Raw genomic sequence first — 23448 nt, 5'->3', positions numbered from 1 at the left:
TGACGGTCCGTTGGTGAGAAGCTCTGTCTGCAACATGATTTCTGACAAGTCGTTTGGCATAATTAAAAAATCGCTAAACAGAGCTAAGAAAAAACTCCTCAAAAATAGATGTGATTCTGGATGAGATTCTAATGGCATAATGGACTCTCGGTTTAAATTTATCTGTAAAAGAAGTTCCTGTCAGAAGCAGGGTGGAGAGGGTGGTTAAAGTTGGCAGCAGGAACACATGGTGACTGACGTCAGATTTTCTCGGAGGGCTGTGGGAGTTAGAAAAGGGGGAGATGGGAGAAGATGACTTTATCAGCTGTTTGAGTTTCCTCGGAGTGGCAATAACTATATTTTAAACTCTATTCAAATTCTTTAATGTCAACCTACTTTAGGCATCAAACCAAAAATATGTTTTCTATGACATAATAGGGATCCTCTAGAGAAAGAAGACTAGGAAGTGGGGTGGGTGGGCCAGAGGGTTGAGCCCCTGCGTGGTGTCTGGGGGGTGCAAGTAGAACTGTAGCAGCAGGGAGACACGTATTGCACGGTAGCCCCTGGCATATGGGCACAGGCCATGCAGAATACTAGGGGTTTACAATTGTCAAAACCCTCCCAGCCAAATTGAGAGAGTAGCTTTGGCATACAGACACTGCTGCTGCTAAGTCGGTTCAGTCGTGGCCGACTCTGTGCAACCCCTTAGGCGGCAGCCCACCAGGCTCCCCCATCCCTGGGACTCTACTGGCAAGAACACTGGAGTGGGTTGCCATTTCCTTCTCCAATGCATGAAAGTCAAAAGTGAAAGTGAAGTCGCTCAGTCATGTCCGACTCTTAGCGACCCCACGGACTGCAGCCCACCAGCCTCCTTCGTCCATGGGATTTTCCAGGCAAGAGTACTGGAGTTGGGTGCCATTGCCTTCTCCGACAGACACTACCATGTGTAAAATAAATAGCTAGTGGGAAGTTGCTGTATAGCACACGGCGCTCAGCTGGGTGCTCTGTGATGACACAGAGGGGTGGGATGTGGAGAAGGGTTGGTGGGAGGGGGTATATGCATTCCTATAGTTGGTTTACGTTGTTGTACAGCAGAAACTAACACAACATTGTAAAGTGATTATCCTCCAATTAAAACAAAAGTCATCCCAGCCAACCCACCTCCACCATCCATTTAAACAGGAGCCGGCAAGCCGGCAGGTCCTAGCTCACCAAGCTTGGGGGAAGGGGCCCCTTGATGATCTCAGGGACAACACCCCAGTCAGAAACTTGCCTGCTGAGCACACAGCTCAGGGTCCTTGAAACAGCTTAGAAGCTTCGAGAAGGAAGCATTTTTCCGTCTGCATGTGGTGTCAGCAGCAGCACCTGAGCCAGGACGTTGGCTGCCTGGTATTTGAAGCTTGGACCGTCCTGGTCTATTTGTGAACAACCCCCAGAGCCTGTCATATGATCACTTGTTTCTGCAGAGGCCCAGAGTGGAATTAGCAGGAGAGTGGAGTATGGGGTGAGAGCGAGCCATGTAGCTGGTGAATGAGCTTTGCTTATGGCTTAGCGTCCACATTTCAATCAGGTTTTTCTGTTTCTCTCCTCAGTACCTCTTGTGAGTTGCTAGAAACAGAAAATGTTGTGTTGTGGGGAAGTGTTCATAAAGAGAGACTATTAAGTACACAAATTTTGAAAATGAAAAGGATACAAAATGCTCCAAGGGAGCTGTGGGTTTTAGCCAGAGAATAGACATTTTGGATAAATTAGAAAATAGCAGAAAGGAGATACCATAGACAGACTTCAAAATCTGCAGCTTCACCAGGGCTCTGGATGTTGACTCTAGTGTACTTTCTGATTTTGAGATGTGAAGGAGCTGCAGATCCTGAAACCAAGTAATAAAAGGAACATGTTGTTGTTCAGGCTCTCAGTCATGTTCGACTCTTTGCGACCCCATGGACTGCAGCATGCCAGGCTTCTCTGTTCTTCATCTCCGGGAGCTTGCTCAAGCTCATGGAAGGAATCTACTGTCAGCCAAACCACATATTGATGTCACTCAAGTTGGGCGTGGTTTAAACGTTGATAAAACCCGGTTTTCTAGTTTTCCCAGGTGAATCCCAATGGCATACTCTTTCTAGGAGCGGTTTCTGGTATCTGTATTACAGTCACAAGTCCACTGTTTTCCTTCATCTGGGCACCCACGTAGGTTGGATCATTGGGAACTGGTGAAATTGGTGGTGCATTCAAGCTTCCTTGGAGAAGTGGATGAGAGAGTGGCCTAAAGCTGCCCCTCCCAAGACTGCTGCTGCTAAGTCGGGTCAGCCATGTCTGACTCTTAGAGACCCCACAGACTGTAGCCTTCCAGGCTCCTCCGTCCATGGATTCTCTAGGCAAGAGTATTGGAGTGGGTTGCCATTGCCTTCTCCTCCCAAGATTGCAGAACAAACAAAAAGAGGCTGAGGGTTTACCGAGCCAATGATGAGGATCTGCTTATAGCATGGCTCGGTGCCTTATGTCCCTGAATAGCTGCAAATATGCCCTGAACCCCAGACTCTTATATTATCAGGGCAGCATCTGATATTCAGGCCTTAACTCCAATCAGCAGCACCGAAGCTAGGGGAACCCCAGGGACAGAAAAGAGCTTAGAGACTCAGCAAGTTTTTGGAGGGCAAGTTTCTTCAATGAGCATCTCCAAAGTAAGCTCTAAACTCTTTGGTTTTGGAGAATACTGGTTCAGTGATATTGTTTGCAGTAAATGAAGCCCTCACCTGAGGTCTTGGACATCTTTATTAGAAAGAGCTGCGGACTCTGTCAGATTCTTTCTTGCCCAGCATTTTGCTAGGCCCCTAAGGACTCCCTGAGATGGTTTCTGCCACGCACAAGGAAGGGGCATGAATGTTTCTTTTGTAAGTGCTTTGGGAAGTCATTGGGAACTTGCCTCCCTGCTTTATTGTTTCTTGTACCAAAGTCAAGATGAAAATCCATGAACTGTGTTCTGGGGGCTACTGTGAAATATGGCCATGGGGTTGCTGTGAGAGGGGCCATATAGAATAGTTACCTTCTCACTGAAGGCAGAGGACCTTTCCCACTGCCTGCATGACTCTGTGCAGCCCTGGGGAAGGTGGGTGCTGGTCTTTGGGAAGAAATCTGTCCTATTATTGCTCAAAACTGAAGAAGCAACATTCCTGCCTTTGTAGAGGGCAGCCAGCCACTCCCACATTTTTTCTTCTTGCCCGTGCACCTCACAGAGTCAGCCTACCAGTCCTCTGTCATCCTCGTCACCTGGTCTCCTGCCTGGCTTTCTCTCTCCCTGACCTTTCTGGGGTGTGGCATGGTTTCCCATCTTTGCCTATTTCCACACTCTCTCTGAAATGGGCATGCTGAGTCCCTCATTCAAAAGAGCAGAAAAGAACATCTAGTTCTCAGCGGAAATTAGTTCCATTCAAATGGCCTGAGTAGGATGTTTGACCCAGGGATGCATCTCTCGGTCTGGGGTGGGTTCAGGCTGGTCTGGTTGATGCCTTTATCCTTTTCCCTAACATTACCTGTGGCCCTGGGACAAACTTCATGTCCATCAATTGCGCCCTGGAACTCTGGGTCCTTCTGTGGTCCATGCCCCGATTTTTGTACGTCTTAAACTTGTAGTTTCCAATTTTGCCCCTGATGTATAATCCACAACTCTCATCACTTGAAGTTACTTTCTGATGCCTGATTAATTTCTTCACTTCTGCTATTCCTTATAGATATTTACTAGTTGGTGATTAAAGCTAATTCCATCCCTGGGTGAATCATGGCTTTTACAACTTTTGTTCTAAATTAAGCCCTGGGCCAGTCTTACCAGTAGCCCCATGGCCTCAGTAAAGGACACCCAGTGTCCCAGGTGCCTTGTCTGCATTGCCTCATCTCTAATCAGAGCTTATAGCCTGTGCTTTGTCTTACCCCATTTCTGAGCTTGCCTCCGTGTCTGACCTACTATAATTCAGAAGTTTTGCTCGGAAGTGTGCATCTCGTTCTCCACTCGTTTACACGTCATCAGTCCTGGTTTCATAGCACTTATCGTGCTGTATTTTAACTACCAGCAGACCTCAGAGATATCATGGGTTTGGTTCAAGACCACCACAGTAAACTGAATATCAGACTAAAGCAAGTCTCAGGAATTTTTTGGTAGGCTGCAGTCCATGGCGTCGCTAAGAGTCCGACACAACTTAATGACTTCACTTTCAATGTTGACTTTCATGCATTGGAGAAGGAAATGGCAACCCACTCCAGTGTTCTTGCCTGGAGAATCCCAGGGATGGGGGAGCCTGGTGGGCTGCTGTCTATGGGGTTGGACAGAGTCGGAGATGACTGAAGCGACTTAGCAGCAGCAGCAGCAACAGTGCATATATAAGTTATGTTTACACTGAAGTCTATTAAGTATGTGATAACAGCATTATGTCTAAAAGATAATATACATATCTTAATTTTAAAATAAAAAAGGCTAACCATCATGTGAACCTTCAGTGAATTATCATCTTTTTACTGGTGAAGGGTTTGAAATATGGTGAGAATGATCAAAATGTGACCCAGAGACATGAAGTGAGTAAACACTGTTGGAAAGGTGGCGCCAATAGACTTACTCAACACAGGGTTGCCATAAACTTTTGATTTGTAAAAAATGCAATATCTATGGAGCACAATACAGAGAAGTGTGCCTATATTTGCTCACCCATTGGTCTCTTAGACCTCTCTGTGAGCTCCTCTTGGGCAAGAACTGCACCTCATTCATCTTTGGGAGACAAGACAGGTGCTCAGAAAATATTTACAAGCCACTCAGGTTCTCAAGGGAGAGACCTTATGGAATCCTCAAACTTTAGCCTCGTTGCAGTCAGTACTTTATCCTGAAAGCAGTGGGAAGAACAAATGACCGATAACAAATGCTGGAGAGGGTGTGGGGAAAAGAGAACCCTCCTACACTGTTCATGAGAATGTAAGTTGGCACAGTCACTATGGAGAACGGTATGGAGGTTTCTCAAAAAAATTAAAAATAGAGCTACTGTATGATCAATCCAGCAATCCCACTCCTGGGCATATATCTGGAGAAAACTATAATTCAAAAAGCTACCTGCACCCCAATGTTCATAGCAGCACTATTCACAACAGCCAAGATGTGGCTAAATGTCCATTGACAGATGACTGGATAAAGAAAATGTGGTATATACGTATATACAATGGAATACTACTCAGCCATAAAAAAGAAATAATGTCACTTGCAGCAACATGGATGGACCTAGAGATTATACTCAATGAAGACAGAAAGAGCAAGACAAATATCCTATGATCTCACTTATATGTGAAATCTATACTATGACACAAATGAACTTATTTACAAGACAGAAACATACTTACAGGCATAGAGACAGACTTGTGGTTGCCAAGGAGGCTGGGCGGGGATGGAGTGGGACTTTGGGATTAGCAGATGTGAACTATTATATATAAGGTGAATAAATAACAAAGTCCTACTGTATAGCACAGAGAACTATACTCAATATCCTTTGATAAACCATAATGGAAAAGAATGAAAAAAAAAAAAGAGGAACAAATGACCAAATTATCAAGAGACAGTCTGTCCTCATTCATCCTAGAGACTTTCTTAGTTAGACTTTCTTAGTTCTGTCTGTCTGTTTTTATTTGTTTATATGCTCCTTTTTAAACAGAATGGAATTCTTTCTGAAACTCAGGTCATGTTGAGTCAGCTGACCACAACAGTTGGGAAAATATTTGCTGCATTCCATTTTTTTTTTTTTTTAATTGTCAGTAAAAGCCAAGGTTCAAAGCACACATGCTACAACATCGTCTATCGCGAGAGGGCATAGAAGCTTCCAGAAAGATGTGATCAGCTTGGACTGTTAAGACCTCCTCTCCCCATCTCTCTGTCTTGTCATGTCTTCCTGACCCACCTGTCCAGCCTTCCTCACCTCCAGAGGCACCAGGAGACAGAAGCATGTGCATCTGAGAGCAGAGGGCGGGGGCAGGTCTGGGGATACAAAATCACATGACAGAGAGCTGGCCTCCTCTTGTGTCTCAGCCTCACTCCCGAGCCTCAGTTTCCTCATCTGTAAGATGTGGGAGATGCCACCCACCTTACAGAGTTGTTACAAGGATGAGGAATGTCTGAGTGCTATGATTATTGTGGTGATTATGGAAACCTCTAGGCTCAGATGACATTCTCAAGCTGCCACATCACGAAAATCAAGGAGTTGCTTATGCATTATTCATCACACCTTGACATGACTTTTATATAACATTCAGCCAGAATATCTTCGATCTGTTTCTTGTTTCATTTGCAATTCTGAGCCAGACCACAGGATAACTAGCTCAGCAGTTCAACAAACTGCTTTTTTTTTTTTCCCCCAGAAAATGAGCATCTGTTTGTGCCAAGGTCTCAGGTTCCTGAAGTACCTGGTTGAGATATGGATGGAGGAAGGTTCAGGCGGGTGTCTTGAAATTTCTCAGCTAGATTAAAAGGCTGCGTGACATGTGTGCGACAGGGATCTATTTGGAGACACTGTGGGAAGGTGAATCAAGCTCAGATTTTCCAGGGAGCAACTGTCGAATTTTAATTAGCTTTGAGTCTTTCTCTGCTGGAAATAGCAGATCCCTGAGTGCTTTTTTCAATAGCATTACAGTAATTATAACAATTCTGAAAGGAATAATTTACACATTGTATTTTTGTACACTTGGAGAAACCAGAAAGGCTGGTACATGCTTGGAGTGACTGTCAGAGAGATGTTTAAAAAATATGAATGACAATAGTGTACACCATTTGGTTTATGGTCTCCACCAACACTCTGAGACAGTGCTGTGCAATTGAACTTCCTGGGATAATACAAGCATTCACATCGGTGTGGTCTCATATGGTGGCCACTGGCCACATGTGACCATCAAGCACTTGACATGTGGCTACTGCGACTAAGATCTAAATTTTTTAACTTTATTTCATTTTGATGAATTGAAATGTAAAATAGTGCCTGTGACCAGTGGCTACCATGTTGGACAGTGCAACTCCAATGCACCAATTAGAGCTCCCTGTAGCCGCCTTGCCATCTGAAGAAGCACTGGGGCAGAGGAGGAAACCCACGAGGTAGCTGGGGAGCTGCAAAGACCATGAACTTCAGCTCAGCTGGAGCCTCTCGATTTGGTTCTCTGGTTTTTCGTTCCACAATAGATTGGAAGCATCCAATTAGAGTGAGAGGCAGGCATGATGGAAGAGTTGAAATCCTTTTCCAAAAGAGAAAAACAGTCTAGGATCACTGAACACAGGACAAGCAGCCTTTATACCTTAAAAGTATGGTATTTTGGTGCCTTGGACCACTGAAAAAATGTTAAGGGTTCAGGGATGTAAGAATGGACAGAAAGGATAAGAGCCAGCCTCATCCAGGTCTTCGTCCTTCAAAAGAAGTAAAAATATAAATGTTTGGGCACACAGGTTGGCGAGTGTTGGTTATCTGAAGAGTCCAGCTCCTGGTCACGTCCCATCCCTCCTTTAAGCAAGAGATGCTCTGTGATGTCCCACTGCTCTCGGGATGAAAGCCCAGATAATTGCGTGACCCTCCAGATTGCCTGCTGGAGCTTTCCCATTGCCCTGCCTCAGTGAACCCCACTTCTCCTGGTTCTCTATTCTCCAGCTGTACTAATTTTCCTTCTCTTTCTGGAAGGTGCACGAGCCTTCCTCCAAAGGACTTTGCATGTGCTGTCCCCTGTCTCTAGAAGGATTCTTCCACCCAGCTCCACTCCTCTTCCCCTTTAGATCCCAGCTCAGATGCTCCTACATGGAAAGCCTGCCTCACATCCATCCCTCTCTGCCCCAAGTAGACCTGATTCATTTGTTATTTACTCTTCCACATGAACTTCTTGGGCCGATGCCTACTTGAATATGTGTGTATTCACCAGTGAGAGCATCTGCTTTCTTCATTGGTAAAGTCAAAGAAAGCAGGGTTTGTGTTTGGCTGGATCCCTTCACCTTTGTGTCTCCAGTGCCTGGTTGATGTTCAAAAAATGCTGAATGAGGGAATGAATGAGTTCTGGTTTGTTTCTAAGACGATTTTCAGGATGCCAAGTGTCTTCCAATTCCTAACACTTTCACATCTTTTTATAAAGTCTGTTTAGTCTCTGAATGACTCATCTTCTCTTTACGAGCCATTTCGAAGTTTTTAGTGTCCCATAACTTTTTGTCGTGAAATCTTCAACCTTAAAATTCCACCCACCTCTCCCTTATTTGTTCCACTGGCTACAATCACCCCCAAACTTCCTGTTTCCTTTAAACCGTTAGCTCTGCTGTTGGCAGGCTGGATGGTTCCTGCCATCTGTGGTTCTTTCCTCAGTAATTCAATTTTCTAGATTTTTTTTCACTATTTCTTTCACTTGATTGCCCTGATAGCCTTTGAACTCCTAGCTTACTTTCTCTTGGCCAGAATATCTGCATTGTCTTTTGAGGTTTTTAATTTATGCTCCATGCAAGTTTTTTTCCTGTCTTTTCCTCAGATTTCTTCTAAATTTGCAGTCTTTCTATCCGTGTTCTTTCCCTTTTAAAGAAAAGCATTCAGAAGTGGGGAAAATGAAACCCACACTTACTTCCAACTCTTCTTACTTCTAAAACATAAAACATTACAAAAGAAAGTTCTCAGTTAATTATTTCCAAAACCTTCTGGGGATTCCCAACTTCTCGTTTTCTGTCTCATTCCATTTTTTTTTCCAAAACAAATCATGGGTGAAAAAAACCTCCCATTAATCCTATGTCTCCTCCCTAAACTTCAATTATGCCTCAGGCTTCATTCTTTTTTTTTTTTTTGAATGAGCTTTCTTCATTGCTTAAATGATTTTCCCTTTCTGGTATACCTTATTTAGTACCAAATTCTTGATATAAATTTCAACTCTCTTTAGCAAATATTTATTGAGCCCCTATTATGTACCAGGCACTGTCTTAGGAAAACAGTAATAAATAAATTGAAAGAAAAATCCCTCTGTTGGTGGAGATTACATTTTACCCAGAGAGGTATAAAAAAACATAATGACATATACAGTATAATTGCAGATAGTGACAAACTCCATGAAAAACATTATATGATAAATGCTATCTACAATGAAAAAAATCTGAACTTATAACTCCTAGCCTACAGGACTGTTGTGACAATCATGGGAGCTAATGACTGTATCAAGGAGGGTTCTTTATTCTTGGTGGAAATTGGGACTGCTCTCTAAGCACAGAGTCCTGCCATAGATGTATTGCAAATTTTGTCATTACTTTTTTAATGAAAGGGAAGATTATCCACTCAGTGACTCAAGAGATTTTTATGGGCTCTCTTCTGTGGGTGACGTACTAACATACATGCCAGGTGCTGCCACAATGAAGAGAAAATCCGCGACATTGTGGCTTCAAGAGCAAGACTGAAATAACAAGCTGACTCACAGCAGCCTTTGCCTGGGAAAGGCCACTGGGGACAGGGGAGCTGCTAGGCTACCCTCAGGTCACTCTGGGGGACTCACCTCCTCCCAGTCCACAGTCTGTGGCCCTAGATGGCAGAGCTCTGCTTACTCTTTTGCTACAAAGTTTAGAAGTGTGTTATAAGGATTTGTTGTTGTTGTTTAGTCGCTAAGTTTTGTCTGACTCTTTGAGACCCTGTGGACTACATCCTGTCAGGCTCTTCTGTCCATGGGATTTCCCAGGCAAGAACACTGGAGTGGGTTGCCATTTCCTTCTCCATGGGAGATTCCTGACCCAGGGATCGAACCTGTGTCTCCTGCACTGCAGGTGAATTCTTTACTACTGAGCCACTAGGGAAGCCCATTATGAAGATAGCAAGGCCAATAGCTCAGATTCACGTCCTTAGCATTGGAAGGATCTTCATATGACATCTGTCAATTTCACAGGTGAGGAAATATATAGAAAAACACATATACAAACACACACATATATACATACATATCCATTCTTTGGATCCCAAACAGGCCCTTTCTCTACTTTCTTTTTTAATTTAATTTCTATTACGTAATGACCTTCTTTGTTAATTTAATTTTTTTAGTATTGGGGTATAGTTGATTTACAATGCTGTGTTAGTTTCAGGTGTATTGATATATATATATATGTATATATATGCTATGATATATATATACACACACATATATGTGATACATATATCTATGCACATATATGTGTGTATATAAGTAAGTGTTAGTTGCTCAGTCATGCCCGATTCTTTGCGACACCATGGACTGCAGCCCACCAGGCTCCTCTGTCCATGAGATTTTCCAGGCAAGGATACTAGAGTGGGTTGCCACTTCCTTCTCCAGAGGGTCTTCCCAACTCAGGGATCAAACCTGGGTCTCCTGCACTGCAGGCAGATTCTTTACTGACTGAGCTACAAGGGAAGCCCATGTGTATATATAAAAGAATATATATATTCTTTTAGATTCTTTTTCATTATACATATTCCATTATATATATACATAATATATATATTCCATGTGTATATATAATAGAATATATATTCTTTTAGATTCTTTACCATTATATTATTACAAGTTACTGAGTATAGTTTCCTAGGCTATATAGTAGGTCTTTATTGACTATTTTATATATATAGATGTATATATGTTAATCCCAATCTTCTAATTTATCTAATTTATCCTACGTTTTTCCTTTGTTAACCATAAGCTTGTAATGACCTTCTGACAATAAACATTCTGAGTCAACTTTTCAATTTAATTCAACCAACCTTTCCTGTTTGAGTATGTGAATAATTGCTTGCCTTGTTTCCATGTTCAAGGAGTTTGCTGTCTGTAACATGGGAGACTTCATTCAGTGTTAAGTGCTACATAAAGGCATGAAACGAGTACCACAGACATGCACCAAAGGAGATGAATTCTAGCTTGAACGTCCCGCTGGGAACTAACCCATGTGAGGAATGAGGACTCAGAAGTGGGCTCACAGAGGCTGGTCCTGGGGCATAGGTGGGAGCCAGAGTAAAGCACCTACACGAGGGGCTTCCCTGGCCACGTGAAGGGAATTTGAACTCGATTCACTCAAGGTTTTGAGCAGAGGAGTAACTTCATCACAACTGAGCCTGAGGATTCAACTTCCAGAAGACAGAGGAGAGGCAGGTTGGTGTTTGTTCAGCTGGAAAATGGAAGCTCGGTTCTGTGATTCACCTGCCCCCACGATAATAATAGTTCACGTTGATTGAATGAGCAGAGGGTTTTGCATACATTAACTCACTTAATTGTCACAACAATCTTAATAGCTTTTGTTATTTTGATTTTAGCTTGGGGGAAATGGAAGCTTCAAGATGCTACATGCTAGAAAGAGGCAGATTGGAGACCCAACCAGGTCAATCCTATCCCTAAATCCAGTTTCTCAACTGCGATATAATATTGCCCTGCAAGATCATCTCCAACTGAATGATTTTGTGAAGGTGGGGTACAGAGGGGAAAGGCGAAAATATTATTAGACACCCCTACTCTGGCTGGTGTTGAAAAGGATGATTCAGGGACAAAAGTTGAACTTGACTGTGCTTTCACCAGCCTGTACTGCGGGGGACGTTTGACCCCTAAGGGACTCCTTCTGCCGATTTTCTGGCCCAATTCCTCACCTTCAATTTGTCTGTGCTGAACTCCTCAGCATAATTTTCATATCAATTTAGAAAAATTAAGAATTGGGAAAGCAAGGCTATTCTAAAATAATCCCATGAAGTATTTTCAAAGCTTAACGCCTGTAGGGTAGTCGTTTTATTTGTGTTACCTGGTCTTATAAATTAGCCTTGAGATTAATTGACATCACTGCTCTTGTTAAACATAAAAGATCAAAGGCTGATTTTACAATTTACATGCAAAAATCAGAATGGTGATTTTTATATCATTCCTATATCCTGAATTGGGCGTTAATCTTATGCTAACCTCAGCTGGTAAAGAATCCGCCTGCAATATGGGAGACCTAGGTTCAATCCCTGGGCTGAGAAGATCCCCTGGAGATGGGAAAGGCTACCCACTCCCGTATACTGGCCTAGAGAATTCCGTGGACTGTATAGTCCATGGGGTCGCAAAGAGTCAGACATGACTGAGCGACTTTCAACCTTCCTAACTCCCTAGTGGTGACTTCTAGGAAGAAACATACCTCACCCCTCCCTTTAGAACAAAACATCCTATGGCACTAAGACCCCAGCCTTTACTTGTGTTTCATCCCAATTCCAGAACAATAGAACCATGGTTACAGACGATGCTGTAAGGATCCTTTTTCATTTTAAAGAGATGTTTTACAACTCGGAGAGGCCGCAGTTCCAGAACAATAAAACCATTAATATAGATGACGCTTTAAACATCTTCTGTCATCTTAAAGAGATGTTCTACGACAGGAAAGGTGCATCGTGAAAAAGCAACTGTACACTAGGTAGGATTTTTGTCACTGTGAAGCCTGCAGCCACGCTCAAGGTTAATGTGGATGAACACGATGACCTGCAGCGCTTTTCCTCCATGAGTTAGTCCTGACTGGAGGATGAGGGCAGGTCATGTGTCCCCCTCCCCCTCCTCCTCCCACTGTCAATGGGCTTATTCTAACGAGTTTCCACAAAGATCTGTTAGATGAATACGCATACAAATTAATCAGTGATGTTATGAAATCAGAAAACACTTCATCCACGGAAGTGTGAAATGAAAATATCTCCTGCCATATTAATCAACAAGAAATGTCACTGGCCTCCAAATGTGCATGAGGGCTCCCAAAACTGGGATCCAGCAGATGCCACCACCCCTCATGGTGATTGCTGAGGAGCTGGGCGAATGCAAGAAGCAAGATGAACAAAAAAGCAGGATTGGCTCCAGATAGCTGAGGTGCAAATGAAAGGAATGAATTCAGTGAGCCCAGAGGCATCTTCTCACACACAGAAGGCTAAATTCCTTAATTTGATACCTGATCTTTGATCTTCAGAGGGCCTGCTCCCTTTGTTGCAAGCTTGTGTGCCGTCTAACATCCCCTCCTGCCTCCTTGGAGCAGTTTTCTCAGAGCTACTGAGATGCTGACTCCTGGGCTCAGAATCCTAAACATTCCCACCAAATAAATTAACTCTCTACTTTCAGGTTGTGACTATATTTTTTAGTCAACAGAAGTCAATCCTGAATTCCCATTGTTTCAGAATGAAGATGAAACTCTTCCCTGCTTTTTAATCACTTAAGGGACAATTTCTTGAAAGCCTTTTTAGTTTTTATTCTTGGCCATGCCATTTAATGAGATACGCATCCTATCTTGGCGTGCCCTCCTCCAGTCGAGGACACCGTAGTCAGTAGCTTCTGTCCCAGAAATATGTCAAGAGCCCTATGTTGTGATAAGAATGGCCATATTGGGAGGGAGAGGGGCTGTCGGGGAGTCAGTACAGTGTATGTGGCGCAGAATTGTTCTCTTTATACAGGTTCAGAGCTGGAGAAACATAGGCATCCAGCTTCCTGACTGGGAGGCAGTTTCAGCCACTAAATGCTCTTCCTCACATCACAATTTTCTGGGCTGGGTACCAAGCGCCTCCTTAACCCCACACAGCAGCCCACACATCCCTCCCTCCTGCCCTTCCTCTGCCTTCCTGTCTGTTTTCCTCTGAGCAGGTGGACGGTATTCTCTGGTGCCAGCCCCTCTCTTCTTAACGCCCTCGCTCCCTCTTCTGTCTCTCTTCTTTCCTTCCAGCTTCTCTCTTGTCTGTGTCCTACTTCACCTTCCATCCTCCCTTCTGTTCCAACACCTCCCTGCTTCTGGGTTTCTCCCCACATCCTCTTTCCTTTCCTCTCTTGGCTTCACCCACTTTTCTTCTACCCAACCCCTCAGCAGAGAAATATTTCTGTGTTTGGCATCCCCCTACCCTCCTTCTCTCTCACATGCACAGAAACTGCCCATTCTCTGAATATATATATATATATATATTTAAGGTTGCGCTATGTGGCATGCAGGGTCTTATTTCCCCTACCAGGGACTGAACCCAAAACCCCTGCATTGGGAGCGTGGAGTCTTAAGCACTGGACCACCAGGGAAGTCTCTCTGTGGATTTCACTGATTTCCTGATGCTCCACTTTGACCTTCCCAGCCAGGCTCTCTGCCCTCACCTCTCATGTTTGGCTCCCCTTTACTCTCCAGGGCTGTCCCTGCCACCACACCCCAGCTTTGTACACTCAGATCTCTAGTCCTTGTCTCAAACTCAATACAGAAGAAGCCTCCCTATTCTCCTGCTCCCAAATAGACTCTTTCTCCCAACTTCCTTTTATAGTTCATGGTTTCACCGCATCCTCAACCTTCCAAGTTCAAAATCTGAAGTCACCTTGATTGACACCCCTGCCAGTCACAGAGTCTTGCTGATTTTTCCTTAAATATCTGCCTCGTATCTCTTCCTCCCACTCTTGCCCTCCTCGCCTCTGCCTTGGCTCAGACTCTCATCTCCTCAAACCCTGATGATCTCTCCAAGTACTTTGCTGCTCCATCTTCTCACCCCACAAACCAAGGAGTGGGTGGACTGCAGAGGGCACTCCGTTGCTAAGGCCAGTGCTTTGGCCTTGGCAATGTCAGTGGGGGGTGGGGAGAGAGGTGGGTGGGGAATGGGGTCAGGGACTGACTGGTGTGTAGACCAGCTGTGGCTCCGCCCCCCGCCCCCTGCACAACTTGGCCCCACTGTTGATCCACCTGCAGGAAAGCGGAGGGGCTCTAGGCACAGGGCTGGGGGAATAACCATAATCTAGTCTTCAGCTATTCTGCAGATATGTATTGAGTCCCTGCAATACAGAGATACAGTAATGGACAAGACTTCCTGTCCTCATGGAGCTTCCTTAGAAACAAGAGGAAATGGATAGTGAATAAACAAAGAGGGAAAGTGATAGGAAGGGATAAATCATAGGATTTATTTGGAAAAAAGATAGAGTCAAATAAAGGCAATAAAATGTGAATGGGACCATTGGCCAATAAATATGAAAAGATACTCAATGTTATGAGAAATGGAAATCAAACCATAATGACCAACCATCTAACACCCACTAGCATGGCTATAATAAAAAAAAAAATAGAGAAGAACAAATGTTGGCAAGGTGGTGATGAAATGTAAACCCTCATTCATTGCTGATGGGAGTATAAAATGGGGCAGCTGCTGTGGGAAAAAGTCTGGCAGTTCCTCCAAAAGTTAAATGTCAAGTCACCATATGACCCAGGGATTTCACTTCTACAGAGTCACTGAGAGAATTGGAAACATGTGTTCAAACAAAAACTTGTACATGACTGTTCATAGCATCACTGCTCACAATAGTCCCAAGGTGGGGATGACTCTAATGACCTCAAGTGATGAATGGATAGACAGATGGCTTCTGTACCTTCAGTGGAATATCATTCAGCCATGAAAAGGAGGGATGTGCCCATCACATCCCTCCACATCGTGGAAGACCCCTGAAAGCATCATGCTCAGTGAAAGAAGCCAGACACAAAAGGCCACATATTGTAGGGTCCCGTTGATACACTGAAACCCACAGTGACTCTGAGCAGTAGCCACCATCACCTGACTCCTCATCTCACACCTCGGTCCAGAAGCCCCAGACGGCTCCTTCTGCACCACCCCTCTTGCCCCCGGACAAGCACTTCCCTGCCTGCCTCTCATCAGGACACAAATCACTTCTCTGCCCCCCACCAGGCCCCTCCTACCCACCCCCGACCCAGCAATCCATCCTTTTCCTCCTTTGGACTCTGGATAACCCTTCCTAGCCCAGTCCAGGGACCACCTTTGATGGATGTACATCCTGATACCAGCTGGGTCCTGAGCACTGGCCTGAGACCAGGTTGGAACTCTGACTTGCACATCAGCCATGGTACATGGGCACCTAGCACCCACCCCTGCCCCAATATATAACATGAGTGTTGTTGAGAGAGTGAGAGGAGATGCTTGCAAAGTGCTTAACTTAGTCACTGATGTATGGTGAGCTCATGGAAATAGGAGCTGTATTTTCTGACTTCAACCTCACCTGTACTTAAATCTTGAAATTGAGCACTTCATTTTGTACTATATTTGGTAATTATTTAATGGATGTAGGTGAGCGTCAAAATGCATGATGAACACCAGTGATGGTATTTATATGTATTGGGATAACCTCCCCACCCTAGGGTTCCCAGGTGGTTCTAGTGGTAAAGAACCCGACTGCCAGTGCAGGAGATATAAGGGATGCGGGTTTGATCCCCGGGTAGGGAAGGTCCCCTGAAAGAGGGTATGGCAACCCACTCTAGTATTCTTGCCTGGAGAATCCCATGAACAGAGGAGCCTGGTGGGCTACAGTCCATGGGTTGCACAGAGTCTGACACGACTGAAGTGACTTAGCACAGCACCGCACGACCTCCCCTGTACTCTGGTGACTCTTCTAACACAGAACATAGAAAATGCATTTGCATGAATGTTTGGTAGCCCAGTGATGCATCGATTATTGATTGATTTGGTTCTGTCATCAATTAGGAATGGGATTTTCTTCAAACTAAAACTTCAAAGGAAGCAATGATCACTGGGGCAAAGAGGGACAGAGAGAGAGGAAAAAAACAGAGAGATAGAGGGAGGGAGGGGATAGAGAAATAGAGAGAGAGGTGGAGAACTGGCAAATAAACACCTAGTCCTGCCACCCTAAGCTGTACTGAAAAAGTTCACAGGCACCAATATTCACAGGAATTAAAAAAAAAAAAAAAACTGAACAAGGAGGAGTGGTGGCAAGTTCTTCCCCAAAGCAGCTTCTGCAAATGAACTCTTGTTTCGGAGACCATAGTAACTGGCATTCAAAGGAATAGTTAATATGTTCTACAAAGAGACGGAAGGCAAATCTTTAAGGTCCTATCATCAGAGAAACGCATACATTTAAGAGACAGTAGACTAATGTTTCACAGCAGTTTAGAAGTAGGACATAGACAGATAGATAATAGATAGGTGGGTGATAGATTGATAGATAGGTAGATGGTAGACAGATGTAATGGTACCCACCTGCTTGAGCAGGAAGCAGCTAGGGAAAGAGAACCACTTCGGTTTCATTCGATGAGAAGAGAAGATGAGAGAGGGCTGGGACCCGCTCCGTGTGAGCTGGTCACGTGACCAGCCTCCAAGCAGCTGCACCAGAGAAGAGAGAGGACCAACAGACCCTTGTTTCCTACCTTTCCGACTCCCAAGCACTCAAAGGTGTTTGGGCAGCTCCACCAAGGCACAAGCATTCCTCAAACCCCAGCCCTTTCTGCACAGAGAGAGTCCCCCCTGCCATTTCTCTCCAAGATCCACGTTTCAGCACTTTTTTGTTCATCATTCAAAGAAACAGACACAAGCCCCGTTCAACAGTCAAAAGCTAGGAAGCAGCTGGCTTCTCCCAGTGCCCACTGCAACAATTTTCCCAATCGTCTTCTCAAGAAAACAGTGAAAAAGGAAAGGAAATATTTACCTGAGATCCCCACCTTCTTTGCAAAAGTCTAAAACTGAACGTTTAAAAAGCAAGCCAATACATCTTCCCAGAGTGGTGTTTAAATCCGAAATCTGCCTCTCAGAGCAGCTCTGAGTTGAGCTCTGAATAGAGGCTGTGTGTTATTTTAACCACAAGGTTTCTAGTCGGGAGGAGGAGAGATGGAAATGAGGCTGGCGTGCAGAAGCACCACCACCCCAAGTGAGACGAGCTCGCAGAGCTGATGGAAGAACCCTCAAACCAACTTTTCCTAAACTAGAGGTGAAACAACTGTGGAACATTCCGGAGGAGGAAGATAAGACACTTACGGTCTTTTCTAAAAAAAGACATGTTGGTCTGATAGTGTCCGAAGGGAAGCCCAGCTCAGAGCCGACCTGGGGAGCCCTGGGCCTCGGACAAGAGCAAGTCACACCTGCAGACAGCCTGCTCCACGCAGCAGAGAGCCTCCTAGGGGTTAAAGGGCAGAGTGACCAAGAACCTTGGTCAAGTCCAGTCTTTTCCTGAAAAAACACAACCAGTGTCCTGAGAACCCACAGGAGGATAGAGGGTGAGGGGGGATCTCTTCTGGATTATGTTATTAGGGAACATGAACGTGTGTGTGTGTGTGTCTCTCACTTCGCTAACAACTTCAAAAGCAAAGATCCAGCCTCAGCTTGGACCTCAGCTGGAACTCCTCCTCCTCCTTGGCATTTTGGCAAATACAAGCCAACCTCTGGACAAACACCATCTTTGGACTTGGGGGAGGGTGACTATTTATCACACAACAGAATCAATAGCTAAAAACAGAGTCGCTGAAATGGCCAAAGGTCCTTTGCAGCTGGCCCTTTGCAGAAGCCAAAGACGGTTAAACTCCACTTTGGGAAAAACTCAGCAGTGCTCCCCTTCAGCAGGGTCATAACTCACTTTTATATCGAGGCTTTCATCTCAAAGGAGCTTGGGGTGTGTTGGCACCAAAATATAAATTATCTTGTGCACAGTTACCTCGGGGATGAAAAACGGCCCAGCAGCCGGGGGCCAGGACACAGCCAGTCAGTTGGGGGCCACAGGTGGACAGCAGGATGGGGCCAGGAGGGCTTGTAAGAAATAAAGAGGGGGCCCTGGCTTTCCAATGTGGCATGCAGGATCTAGTTCCCCGACCAGGAATCGAACCCCGTGCTCCCTGCATTGGGAGCTTGGTGTCTTTACCCCTGGGCCACCCGGGAAGTCTCTTATCTGTTCTGTTCATTCTTCTCTTGTAGTTCCTGTCATTGTATCCTGATGATTTCTTTCTGAAAGCAGTAAAATCTATAAATGACTGTCACATGCTCATTTGTATTCAATGGCTCCTGGTGACCTACAGAATAAAGACTAATACCCTGAATATGACATATATATTATATCCATAATATATAATATATATACTATATTATATCACAGTGATCTCTGGACTGTAGGTTTCCTGAGAGCAAGAACAATATTTTAGTCAATACTTTATCTCCAGAACCTAATACAGTAAGAGATGCACAAGGGGGACACCCTGTTAATGGGGGTTCTTATTACAGAAAGAACTCAATCTGTCTTAATCCACTGGAACAGAATCTTAACAGAAATGAATGAAATGGTGTCTGACATTCTCTGAAGACTCAGCTTTCTTAAAATAGTCTTCCTCAAGGTTGACCCTGGCCCAATTCTTCCCACCCTTCCCCCTCAGTGGGGTTGACTTACATACATTCTCTATTAGTTGGTCATCTCATTTTGAATTTATGGGAGAAGACCCTCCTTGTAGGACTATATACCAGCAGACATTAGAAAAAGACAGGTTTTGTGGCAACTAGGGCTGTCAGAAGGCTTGGAAAGGTCTGGCATTGGGTGGGAGGGAGGCAGAATGTTCCTGAGTTCCTAAGGTGCTAGCTTAGCTTCTGTGGTGTGGCCCTACCTGTCACGTGGCCAAGGGATGCAGACCCGCCCAGTCGGGTCTGGAGCTCACCGGAGCCAGCCCTCTCACATGGCAAGTGGCACAGGTGCTGCACCAGTGGTTCCAGCAGGGCCACCTCTGTCCTCATTTGTATCCTTTTTAATGGGCACGAGTGTGACAAGACTGGGTAACATTCTGTACCAAACAGAAGGTGGTAATCTGCGTGTACGGGACATTTATCACATTTGTGGCCACCCCACATCTTGGGAACAGAATTCCTTTGATGGTGATGGACTCCCACATTGAGTCTTTATCTCAGTGCTCTGGCTGCTATAACAAAACCCCACAGACAGGTGTATTTTCTCATGGCTTTGAGGCTGCGGGTCCAAGATCAGGGTGCCAGCATGGCCAGGGGCCAGTGACAGTGCTCTCCCTGGCTTGCAGGCTGTCTGGCCGCCTGTGGCTGTGTCCTCTCTTGGCCTCTCCTTGATGCTTGCATGAGGACAGATGGCTCTCTCTCTTCCTCCTTCTATGAAGTCACCAATCCTATCAGATTGGGATCCCACCCTTCTGGCCTCATTTAACCATAACTACTCCCCAAAAGTTCTTGTTCAAATATAGTCACTTTGGGCATTATGGCTTCAACATATGAATTTAGGGTGTTGTTGTTTAGTTGCTAAGTCCTGTCTGACTCTTTGTGACCCCATGGACCGCAGCATGCCAGGCTTCCCTGTCCTTCATTATCTCTGGGAGTTTGTTCAAACTCCTGTCTATTGAATCAGTGATATCATCCAACCATCTCTTCTCCTGTCATCTCCTTCTCCTTTCAATCTTTCCCAGCATCAGGGTCTTTTCCAGTGAGTCAACTTGTCATATCAGGTGGCCAAAGTATTGGAGCTTCAGCTTCAGCATCAGTCCTTTCAATGAATATTCAGGACTGATTTCCGTTAGGATGGACTGGTTTGATCTCCTCACTGTCCAAGGGACTCCAAGAGTCTTCTCCAGCACCACAGTTCATAAGCATCAATTGCTTGATGCTCAGCCTTCTTTATCACCACCTCTCAGATCTGTACATGACTACTGAGGTGAGGGGACACAATTCAGTGTGTAGCAAGTGCCCTTCCCCAAAGTAGAAGCCAAACTCTCTCCCCCAGCCTTCTTTGCAGCCAGGGTGCAGGCATATGTCAGGCCTAATGTGCCTTCAACTCAGTAAAAACCAGGAAAGGAGTTGAATCCACTATACAGGAGGTCAGTGCCACTTGGCAGGGGGACCTCAGCTCTCAGAGGTAGCCCTGGGGAGAGCCGGTCATGTGTCTGGTACAGATTTTCTGCTGAGTAAGTCCAGGGTCCCAGCCCCATCTCTGCAGGGATAGCCAGCACCCACTCTCCCACCCCCCATAACTTGCCTTGTGCTGCCAGCCATGCAGCTTCTACACCTGACCCTGGTCTCCCAGAGATCAGTAACCTACTGATAGTTTTCAGTAAATCATCTTTTGGCTCAAACTAGCAGGAGGTACCAGTTGCAGCGAAAAACACACATGTGTGTGGCTGATGCTGGTGCTTAAGACTAACACACTTAGTTTCTTCTGCTTGCTTCCTTGGCTGCTTCTCTGGAGGATTTTTCTCTCTTGCCCCAGTGCTGTTTGGAATGAGTCTTTGGAATGTGACTGTGCACTGATTCTTGGCTCGTTTGCTCCAGGCTTCTTCCTCATCTTTTCCCCGCTTCACTTCGTATCACAGGCAGAGTGTGTGTTTGGGGAGTGGTTCACCCCTGCAAGTTGTGTGCTGCAGGATCTTGTGACACCTGGTTCAATGCAGGAGAGGCTCCGGTGGGGGGCAGGCCGGCAGGAGTAAGGGAGCACTGGGGTGCTTCTCCCTATTGCTCTGCCTTGGGTGGCATCTCCAGCAGGGCTGCGTCTCCCCCTCTCTGACTTTAGCTCTGCAGGAACCAGCCCCCCGGGTCCAGCTCCTAACAGATGACTCTGGCTCTGGGCTCCATCTCCGGGTAGCAGTGACCTTCTTCACCTCCTGCTTCTCGACCTTTCCATTGTCTATGTCACCACCTCACTGAATTACACGTCCTGTCTTTTAATGCTTGGAGTGAATCTCATGTTGCTGGTCAGACCCTAACTGATACAGCTCCCCACACCACTTCCACTTCCGGTTAAAGAGCCACCAGCCCACATGGCTGGATGAGACTCTCTGGGCAGCGTCTTCACCCTGTTGGGTAGAATTCTTCCTATTGCTTTGGACAAGGTCACTTCTCCAAAGTGGACAACCATGAGGCAAATGTTATCAGTTATTTGCCTGATATACGTAATCTTCTGGCCTCTCAGAGAATAAGAAACAGCCTTCGAAGAGACTTGTTGATGGGAAGAAATCATGATCAGAAACAACAGCTACATCCTCACCCTCACGGACCAGAACATCCCAGGAGGATAAAGCAAGATGAAGCAGAGATGCGTCAGTGAAGGCTGACAAATACAGAGGGGATTTAGAAAATTGTGTCTGGCTTTTAGGAAAAAAAAAAAGTATCAAAGACTTTTTCTAATTCACAAGGGGGAAAAGACTATAAATCCAAGGTATTTGTTCTGGCATTATTTATTAAAATCAATCTAAACGTCCAACAGTAATAAAATTACATTTCATCATGAGACATTTTATCCTGAAATTGTTTTCAGCCAGTAGCCAAGCCAATTATGAAGGCAAGATAGCAACTTGAAATGCTTAGAGCCATGTTAAATACATAGAGGGGAACTAGATAATGTATCTACCCTGTAATCACAGCCACGTGAAAATCATAAATGTACAGAGACAAACTAAAAGTAGTGTGGGAATCAATATGCTACTTTACATGCTTTTTTATTTTATAAATATGTTATTTATTAAATATAAAATGCTGTTTTATTTAAAAAAATTAATCCATGAGAGGTGGATTAATTTTATAAAATTGCCATTCTTAAAAAATAAGGATGTTTGATAGCCAGGTCTGAATGTATAGAACAGGGAACTGTATTCCATATCTTGTAATAACCTATAATGGAAAAGAATCTGAAAAAGAATATATTTATAAATATATGTGTAAGAATATATGTATATGAAGAATGTATATATAATATATATATTACTGAATGACTTTGCTGAACACCTGAATCATTGTAAATCAACTATACTTCAATTTTTTAATGAAATAAATAAAATAAATAAGGATGTTTGTACAACAGTAAATATTCTTCCCCCTTCTATCTAAGATCATGCAATATTAAGTGATGACAAGAAGGAGACAGGAAGGTCTGGGAGGCAGCCACCAGCACGACTTGGGACACATTGAAGGAGGCACAGAAGTAGGAAAAAGTATTTAAAAGAATAAACTCCTCAATGCTGAGGAACCAGGAATACTGAGTTTTAGGACCCATGTAGTAATAGGCACACGTAGCCTTTGACACTGGGACTGAATACTAGCCCACAGCCTTCGTGTTTACACTCATTCTGGTGGGATCTGCAGGGGGCATGGGGAAGAGCCTTTCCTGCAGTTAAAAGATGGAGCACAGAGGTGGGAAGGGACCAGCTTAGATGTACTTGGTGAGAATGTCTCCTTTGATTCCAAGTCCAGCACACTGGACTCTGCGCCATGGCTGCCTCTAAACAATTAATGTGGCGGCCAATCAAAACCAAGGTCCTTTCAACAAACTTTAATTCATGTTCAGGCTTTTTTTTCAAGGAGGAGGGAAGTGACCCCTTATGTCTTTTATTCTTTTTAATTAAGCTTTTTATTTTGTATTAGAGTATACCCGATTAACAACGTTGTCATAGTTTCAGGTGGACAGCAAAGGGACTCAGCCATGCATATACATGTATCCACTCTCCCCCCAAACTCCCCTCCCATCCAGGCTGCCACAGAACATTGAGCAGATTTCCCTGGGCTATGCAATAGGTCCTTGTTGGTTACCCATTTTAAATACAGCAGTGCGTACCTGTCCATCCCAAACTCCCTAACTGTCCCCTCCCCCCATTCTCCCCCCTCAACTTCATCTTCTACCTGTTGACTTTGAAGTTAATCCCAAATATCATATGACTTAATCTATTCATCCAAAATAAAGTTGACATATTATAAAAACAAATAAACAAAC

The sequence above is a fragment of the Oryx dammah genome, unplaced genomic scaffold, assembly GCF_014754425.2.
Source record: "Oryx dammah isolate SB20612 unplaced genomic scaffold, SCBI_Odam_1.1 HiC_scaffold_10, whole genome shotgun sequence".
NCBI classification, from domain to species: domain Eukaryota; kingdom Metazoa; phylum Chordata; class Mammalia; order Artiodactyla; family Bovidae; genus Oryx; species Oryx dammah.
Note: the sequence above shows the minus strand (reverse complement) of the source record.